This window comes from Nesoenas mayeri (genome assembly GCF_963082525.1).
Source record: "Nesoenas mayeri genome assembly, chromosome: 4".
NCBI lineage: Eukaryota > Metazoa > Chordata > Aves > Columbiformes > Columbidae > Nesoenas > Nesoenas mayeri.
The window spans coordinates 8,525,598-8,534,214 of record NC_137540.1 but is presented as its reverse complement, the minus strand read 5'-3'; positions in this window follow the sequence as shown (position 1 = coordinate 8,534,214).

Below are 8,617 nucleotides of genomic sequence, written 5' to 3'. Positions count from 1 at the left end.
TGTACATGCCCAGCAGGGTCAGCAGCTGAGTGAGTGTTGCTAATGGGTTAGTTGGAGAATATTCATATCAGTGGGAACAGTTACTCCTCTTACCAGAACTGAGACCAATAATTTGTTACTGATCTGAGTTCAGACTGGTTACCTATGTTTTCACAGATTCTGAAATGAGCTGCTGAAGCCTGGGCCTTCAGCAAAAGTGGGAGAGTGGGAAACTGATGTGGTGAAGTAGTAGACTGGGACCAGAGGGTGATGCTCAGTTCCCAGCTTTCCTATAGACTCCCCTGAGATCTCAGACAAGTCTCAGCTACTGACTATGACTCCTCCATTTCTCCTCAAGAAAAATACTGTTTTCAACCCTCTGTTGCATTGCTGTTGTGTTTTCCAGAGAACTTCATGCTCTGAAAAGCACATCACAGAGATGGAGAACAGGTTGAAGCAGCATAAGCTTGCTGGTCTCAGAATATAATTCTACTTAGCTTAGAGATTCCGTTAAATATTCTATTTTATATATGCCCCCCCTTCCTTCTGCCTTTGCAAAAGGACAGATAGAGTCAAGCCTTTCTCCTTCAACAGAAGGAAGACTAACCAAAATTATGTGATACACTTACCCAAAGTTCTAGTCTTTGGGATACCTCTCCTTTAAAGCTGAATTCAGCCTTCATGTTTTCCTAAGCTGGTATTTTTTAGCTCACTAGATGATGAAGTACATCAGATAATGCCACTTCTGACTGTTGCTTTGTGGATTTACTGACTAGGAACTGGGTTTGAGTCATTTGGTCCAATTGCAGAAGCCATACGATAAGCCCTGAGGTGACAGCAGTTGGGTTTTTCCTGGTGACTTGGATTAGCTCTGAATTGTTTGCTAGAGCTGGAAGGGTTTCCCTTATGCCATGGCTCTCACAAAGGCTGATTTCTGCCCAGGCGTCTGCGTGCTGCTGGACTGCATATGAGAGAGGAGGAAGGTGCTGTAACTGTTGAGCAATTTCTGTTAAACTGAAAAGGGAAGCATTGCTCGCATCATTGGCCATGAGATTATCAGCTTTTATGGTCACAAGTAATTGACTGTCCAACCCAGGATGCTGGGGGCACATTGCTACAATATACAGTTTATTGAGCAAACCAAAAGCAAGCAAGCAAGCAGAATATAGCAGTAACTTGACTTAAGTGCCTAATCATTTAACTCCTTTTTTCCACTGCAATGATGCTAACTCAGATCATATCAGCTTGATTGTTCAATAGGAAATAATATCACTCCTGCCTCCCAGCCCGAGGAATCGGGTATTTGGAAATAGAGAACAGTGTTAAGCAAATTATAAACTGTGTTATCTCAGAAATGAATCTTTCAGTTAAACCAGCCAAAGTCAGAGCAAAGATGAGGTTAGATAATGAGTGATACACAGTACTGCACTGCAGCCAGGACAAGGGAAACAAGCAAAAAGGCAGCCTCTGCAGGCTACTTAACATGCACCCCTGCACTGACATAATTGGAAATGTGCAAGTGAAACTCAGCTCAGCTTTTAGTTGTAGCTGTACCAGAGAACTGGAAGAAATCTGCTTCAGAGCCAGAGTCATGTCTTCCCCTCTTGCTGGCAACCATGCCATAGCATCTCCTTTGGAAACACTCAAGCTTTATCCTAAACGTTATTTACAGGTCTTGTCATCACTGATGTTACTGCTTCAGAATCTTAGTCAGATGAGGGTTTGAAGTTTTTACTAATATCTAGACTAAATTTACTAACAGACAATTTTTACCTAATTACTGTTCAGCCAGCATCACCCTTTCACTTAGTTTTCCCCCTATGCTTTGCCTTATAACTTCATTTCACATTTACAAGCAGGTCAGCTTCCATAACATTTTCATTTTCATGAAATCACCTCTGTACTAGATTAAGTGCATTATATATATATATAAATTAACAAAATCCAGTTACATCTCTATAGTAAAAATATATTGTACAAAACATCCTAGGATTATATTTTTTCACAGCCACATCTTCATCTTAGCTCCTGTTTATGCTATATTCAACTATAACAACTATCCTTCTTTTACACTTTCAACAGACGAGCTCTTAGAGTGCCTTCTTATAAATTCAGAACTGTATGATCTTGCATATCATACAATTAAATTTATTCCCCCCCCCCCCTTTTTTTTACTCCAGGCCTTAACTCCAAGGCATTCTTGCATAATCTTCTGACACTCCTTCTATTGCTTCTCTAAGTTTATTACATGCCTAATTCTTGTGCTGCCATCCCTACTGCAAATATAAACAAGATGTGTGTACAGACCTCCACTGCGAAGAATTCGCTTATAGAGCTTCTTCCAGTCTGACAGCTTTTCTTCATTTTCCTTCTCCCAGTTTGAGTTTTTCTTGCCATATTGTATAAATGCTGATTGACAGGTAGGCCAGTTTAGATCTGCCACATTTCTTCTGGCTATGAAATCACTTATCAAAAATATATGTCTCTAAGAAATAAATACACATTATATTTTATCTAGCTTGCTGAATAAGTTTTCTATTATGGAAATAACACATAGAACACGTGTGTGGGAAGTCTCAAGTAAGTAATTTTAGAAAAGCACAGTAGCTTCCTGCTAACTCTAAGGAGTCTGGGCTTCAGGTGATCAGTTTGACAATCACCACTGTTCAAAAGGCAAAATAGGAAACACAAGTGAAAGATACAAATGTGCTAAACTTCCTGGAAAAGCCAAATACAGGAAAAGGCTTAAAGCTATTTTTATTCTGTTTCTTAAAGGAGAAGACTCACATATGGAAGTATCAAAGCCCCAAAAAAGCTGAGCTTGCTGAAGATAAGCTCAAAAGAAAGCCAGGAGGCACATACATAGTTTAGAGTCCTTTTTCTGACACTCTGCATCCAGCACAAGTTAATGCTCCTGCAGAGCTTGGTTCCCACTTTGCACTTACCACAAACAAGTAGGGAGCCTTGCTGAGGAACAGAAATGGCTTTTCTGAGACCAAGCAGGAACATGCTTTAGCATGTCAAGAATCCAAAAGTATACAAAAAGTTCTCTGACGTAGTTAATTTTTGGAAAAAATAGAGATTAAATTGATGCAGAGAAGCATGATGAAAGACTTTTCTCAGTACCAGGACAAATTTGCAGCTTGGCTTGCACATGTCCAGGCTGTAAATTGCTGAGAAGAGCTGGAGATCTTTTAGGAGAGTGTACACAACACAGTTTACATACACAAACCAAATAAAAGCTTCATTTACTTATGCAACCAATAGCTCTTTAGGCCACCCAAAACTCAATCGTCAGTCCAGTCCTGCTTTAAGGCACCTACAGCTGATTTTGTGCTAAACTAACAAATACTGTGCTTGTATGAGCTGTACCTATTGGCTTTCTGATGTTGCTGCCTTTCATTGCTGAACACCCCTCTCTGTGATCCTTAAAGTCATTTGATAATTCATTTTCATCTCCACATGAGCTTTTGTTTTGTGTCTGCAAGACACTTTTCAAGACCAGCACTATGTGACTATGAAAACGAGAGGAGTGCACAACCCCATACTTACAGCTCGGCTGGAACGGGAGCCAGGGAAACGCCATGCACAGCTCAAGGAAGGAGGCAGCCCCTTCCCAGATGCATAAGATGATCTATATTTCAAGAAATAAGATCCTACATAAATTAAGATATTGCATGCGGTATCTTTAAGGAAATCCTTTGTGAAGGCATTTCAAACTGGGTTTTGTAGTGCCCACTTTCTAAAAAACGCAGTAGTTTCCATTCATGTGCTTATTACTAGTAGCAGAATATAAAGAGGACACTCCTAAAAGAAACAAATCCAAGTTTTAATAAATTTTTTGCTTGTGGCAGCTCATTGTCCAGATGGGAAGGTAACAGATATTACACATCTGTGAACTGCAATGCTAGAATGGTTTGTCAAATTTTTGCTGTTAATAAAAATCACTGAAGCAGGAAGGGATGAAGAAAGATAATCATCACAATGTACGGCACTATTAACTGTTAAATTTTTCAGTGGAGTGCTTCAGTGCTTTTTACAGTAATAATGATATGGAGTCTTGTGCCTGTGTACATCCGTGATACAGTAAGCTCCATTTCTCCTCCTGAAGATAAAATGTATTTCAGAGTTCTGCAATGAAACAACATTGATTCAGAAACACACAGCAGACACCCCCGCGCATTGAGCTGGCATCACGTCCTAGCTGCTGAAACACAGCCATAGCACAGCTCTTCAGGAAACTAAGGCATATGGAAACCCCAGGATGTCCTGGGAGGTGGAATGAGAAGTGGTATTTAAAGACTCATTGATTGTGTGTTCATTTTACAAAAGAATAGTTCAAATGCTACTTCTTTATTTGAGAGAGAAACTATTCTATGTATTCCTTATAAAAAGCCCCACAGGAGAAAGGCAGAAACCTACACTTTTGTTTGGTAAGTTCAGAATCTGTTCTGTTTCAGTCTCTCAGTTCATGCAACTATGCACTTGGCGAAGGATTCCTCCTAAACCATCAGTCAGAAATCTAGACAAAGGCTTCACAATCCCATAAAGAGGCAAAATTATCCTTGCCGTGGCAGTGGTACAGAGACAGAGGAGCGACCATGAGCAACTCCCCTGCTTAAGGTCATTGGAGACCTGTCACAAAACGCATATCCAAAACATGTCTCTCATGGAACAGTCCTGACAGGCTTTTTCCTAGAGCACGGCAAACCCTGGATGCAGGTTTGCTTCCAACTTGCCATGGCATAAACCTTGCTGTAAACACACCTTGGATCCCAGGCTGACGCAGAGGAGACACAAGGACATCTTTCTGGGCAGGACTAGGAAGGGCAGGACCACTGCCCTCTCGTCTTTGTCAACAGCAGCATCTAGCAAGCTTTCAGCAGCTGTGACAATGGGACTGAATAAAAAAGGCACAAAAATGGCAGGATGGAAAATATCATAGCTCAACACTACTCAGGAGATAAAAATTAACTATCATGTTTGTTGAATACAAAAATTGAAAAAAAAAATATACCACCAGGCATGTAGCAAATAAATCAGAATGAAAGATGGAATGGGAACAAAAGATTTCCCTACTTCAGTGTTTTATGGGAAACTCCAAAACCCCTTTGGTTCTTACTAGATCCCATGACAGTTAAACATCTTAATTCTGGAAGACTTCTTCATGACTTTGTGTTACAGGGAAGGTCATTACAGGCTGAAAACCTGCTTTGAATCTTCACAGTGGTTTTATGGAGAGGGGCTTCTGGACGGATTCTTAAAGGAGAATAAGGGGACAAGCAGTTAAAACGGGACCGAAAGCTGTGCCGGGGGTGGAATATGCTCCTTTCATTACAATTTGAATTTGACCCTGGGGACTTAGCCCAAAAGCAGCACTGTCTGGCACACAGGACAAATTATTCCCTTAGGGACTCCTGCAGATGGAGTTATTTAGGACACAGCAGCAGGTCCAAATAAGCTCACCCAGAAACCTGCTTTGAGATGTTACTCATCAGAACACTTAAAAAGAAACAACATATATAATGATAGAGAAGCAGAGCTGATTCCGAATTAATGGTGTCTGAGTTTCCCCAGGAGATCTTTGAAGCACTTAAGAAGCAAGAAGCCACCAGCACTACCGCTACACTGAAAGTGCATGCCTTCTATCTGGGAACAGCTATGCTGCCTTTTCCCTCTACTGTCTGTATTATACAGGCATTCAGAGGGGAAATAATAAAGGTTGCAATCAGGAAGCTTTCAGAAAAGATGGGAGAAGGATAGCATCGAAGAGGATCTGTGCTACCAGTCTTCAAATTTAAGTGGAGGATTTAAAAATGCATAGTATTTTTTTAGTAACAAAGGAAAAACAAAGCATTAACGGCAAAGTTACTCACAAAGACCTGAATTGCTTTTACAGTATCTTTACCTTATTTTCTGGAGTTCCTTGCAAAACAATATTATTATAACACATGGCTCAGTCTCCTGGAAAATTACAACGTAGCCACCACTGCACAAATAAATTCGATTAATCTCAAGCCTTAATTATACTTTAAAGCCTACCTGCTGCTTAGCACAGGAATTCCCCCAGCTAGTGAAGACCCGCTGATGAGATAGGTCTCAACAATGAGAAAACCCATGCTGAATATAGGGTCAAAACACTGAATTGTCCAACAGTCACATCTCCACTGAGGTGTATGCATGGCAAGGAACAGACTCTCCCCAAAACACCTTTTATTTTTTCCCCTGAAAAAGCAAGGTTAATGCATTAGAACAAGAAGAAATAGAGACTGTGAGGGAAAGCTAAAAAATGCAGCAATTTTTATGTACCTGTTGAAGACCTTGGGATAAGAATTTGTTAACTAAGAGTCAAGCTAACTCCATTGCTAACAGAGCTCAGCTAAATACTTTCTTATCTCTCTAATCACAGATGGAATGAAGAAACTAGGAATCAAAGTAAAAAAAAAAAATAAAATTCAAACACTTGCATGCCTTTGGTTCTCTTATCTACTAAGCATCAAAAATGGGCAACAGACTCAACACTTAATATTTTTCTTTCTCTGCAACAGGAAGATTGCACAGAGACTTACTGATATAAGCTTAAAGGCATAGACATGTTTGTTCTCCCAGGAAAACTGCATTATCACGCTTTTCCTAATCTTATTAGGATGAGGACATGACCGCAGTATGCCAGGATGTATTTCCACTTTCAACAAGAAGCAAAGGACAGTGATGTGGGTGCCCAGCTGTGTGGAGATAGGCTGAGTCTGTTCAGCAGCACAAAGTCCCGAGTTCAGAGGACTGAATTTCCCGAGGAAATGCGGTACTTGGCTAAGGTCAGCTTTTGCTAAGCGCCTAACAAGATGCATGAATACAGAAAGTGACAGCAAAGGACATGCTGGAGAGCTGCTTTCAGGCTTTGTGACACCAGCCAGGTAGCACTACAGACATACCAGCCTCTCCCTGTGACCTGCCAGCCTGTGTGCACTGGCTGTCTTCAGCCATATTGGTAACAGCTATTGACAGAGGAGCGGCTTTCAAGAGTATCGGACTGGTATTAAGAGCTCTTAGAATGTGAATGAATGGTTTAAAAGGATAACCAGGTAAAATATTCGAGATAAGGAATTAACAAGCCCAAGCACATAACAACTCAGATGTCATTCAAGTCAATAAGAGATTTCTCAATGTCTGATACTTTGCAGAACAGGGCGTTGGTTGCCAAAGGATTTTCCTTACCTAGTAATTCATCTCCTTGCTACAGACTTCGATCTGGGAAGTATGTTTCAGTTAGCCTGAGGAAGATGGCTACATTAGAAAACAGATAATTTATCTGTGAATTAGGACAAAAAATGGTCACTTTCCACCACCCATTTGGGACAGAATGCAAAGCCATGTCTCTTGTACCTTCATCACTCACACATCAATTTGCAGGTTTTTCCTCTACAAAGAAGCCCTTGACAGCTTGCCAGTGTCTAATTTGGCTCCCTTCTAACGTATACTAATCTCTCATCCAAATAAGGACTGGAAGATGAGCCCTTTTCCCCTGCAATGCTTTAAAATGCAATTAACAGTAAACAGTAATTCTAAAATATGCCTAGACAGACAGACGGCTTCCAGAAGCAGAAACATCTGCTGCAAGCAGTGTTCATTCTGGACACAAGGCGATGTGCCAGAGCAAGCCAAGAAACAGCTGAGCTAAATTAACTTATATTTAATGAACATAAAAACGTAGACACTGCATTCTGTAACAGCTCTGTCTCACTGTCTGATCAAATCCCCTGGACTGGGGTATAGCAGCCCTTCCCATTTCATGCCACTTGGACATCTGCTGTTCAGTGGTACCTGGGGCTGGGCACTCCGGCCACCTGCTGTACCCCAGGGAGAAGGGGCCTGTTCACCTGAGGCTGCACCAAGAGCAGCTCCTCTCATCAGAGGGGCTTTATCCACTCACACCCCTTCCACCACTAGGGGTCTGGGGCATTGTTTTCAATAAATTCTCTGGGAAAAGCATGTATTATCTCAGCTGCTTCACCTCCGTATTCATTGGAAGTAGGCTGGGGCTGGTATAAGAGTTCTAATAACTGCATATAAGACACAAGAATATTACCTGGACTAAAACTGGAAAAGATCACAAGCTTCCACACAAGTTAAAAACACTATTGGAAGTCCAATTCCACTTTCCCATTCCCTTTTAGTTTTCTTGTATAAAACAGAGCTGATGAACATTCTGTTTCTTCAGAGTCAGTTTGAAAGACCAAAATTCAGCTTTGTTACTTTTAGAGAACCTGTACTGCTTAACTCACTGTGCATCCTGAGTAACACAGAAACATTTAAGCATCTGTTAGATCTGACAGAATGAACATCCTTCTCACCTGCAGAAAAAAAATAAAAAGAATTAACAGTTTGAAGGAGATTTGTTTTGAACCATATGCTGTTCTTTGCATACTTAAAAAACTAAAAAAACTCACCAAAAATAACCCCTCAAAACCCACAAAAAGACAAAACAAACAAACAAAACCACAAAACACCTCCCAAACCTTTCTGTGGCACAGCAGTTGTCACCCTAAAGAATTTTTCACACCCTTGACCATATCTGGTTCCTTCAGAGGCTGCTCTGGATGCAAAACACATATGCTATGAAATAAAAGCTACTTTGCAC